We start from the raw sequence: 1,132 nt of genomic DNA on the forward strand, positions 1-1,132 counted from the left end.
GAACTGACATTTTCCCTCTTTCTAAGTGTTTGATGAAGAGAGTATGGTCAGTCTGACCTTGTATGTATCCAAGTCCCTTGATAACCTTCAAGAACCGATTGAACCATGCTTGAGGAGATTGTTTTAGACCGTAGAGTGATTTGTTTAGCTTGCAAACTTTGGTTGTATTGGGAGATTCTTCAAAACCCGGAGGCTGACTCATGTACACTTCTTCTTCCAGCTCACCATTTAAGAATGCATTTTTTACATCAAGTTGATGTAATTCCCAATTTAAGTTGACTGCAAGCGAGAGCAATACTCTGATGGTATTGAGTTTGGCAACCGGAGCGAATGTTTCAGTGTAGTCAATTCCGTAGGTTTGAGTAAAACCCTTGGCAACTAACCGAGCTTTGTACCTTTCAATAGATCCATTTGCATTATATTTTACCGTGAACACCCATTTGCACCCTATTACTTTCTTATCTGGTGGTAACTCCACTAATCGCCAAGTACCATTCAGCTCAAGTGCTTTCATCTCTTCGAGAACTGCTGTCTTCCATTGAGGAGTACCAAGTGCTTCATTGATATTTCTGGGAATCACAACATCTGATAGACTAGTGGTAAAAGCTTTAAATGGAGATGATAATTTTGCATAAGAGATGAATTTTGAAATAGGGTGTTGGGTGCAAGATCTACTTCCTTTTCTTAAAGCAATAGGAATATCTAGATCTGATTGAGTGTTTGAGGGTAGAGTACCTGAATATTTTAACTGAGGTGGTTCTATCACTGGATCGGCCTCTTGACTGTGATGAGAATTCGTCACTTGTTTATTTCTTTCTCTTCTGGTATACACCCGAATTTCTTTCTGCATGTTTTGATTTTGAGAGTCATGAGAAGGTGGAAGATTTTCTGGTTCGGGAATGATTTCATTCACTGGAGGAAAGGACACGTCTAGGGGTAATTCTAAACCCCACGACCACTGAGCTTCTTGCTTGTGATGAATATGCTCCCCCTGAAGCGGAGTGGGAGTGAAGTATGGAGTATTTTCGAAAAAAGTTACATCGCGGGAGATGTAGATTTTCTTGGTGAGGGGACAGTAACAGCGATAGCCTTTCTGTGTAGGAGAATATCCTAGGAAAACTGTTTTTATGGC

This window comes from Humulus lupulus, chromosome 1, assembly GCF_963169125.1.
Source record: "Humulus lupulus chromosome 1, drHumLupu1.1, whole genome shotgun sequence".
NCBI lineage: Eukaryota > Viridiplantae > Streptophyta > Magnoliopsida > Rosales > Cannabaceae > Humulus > Humulus lupulus.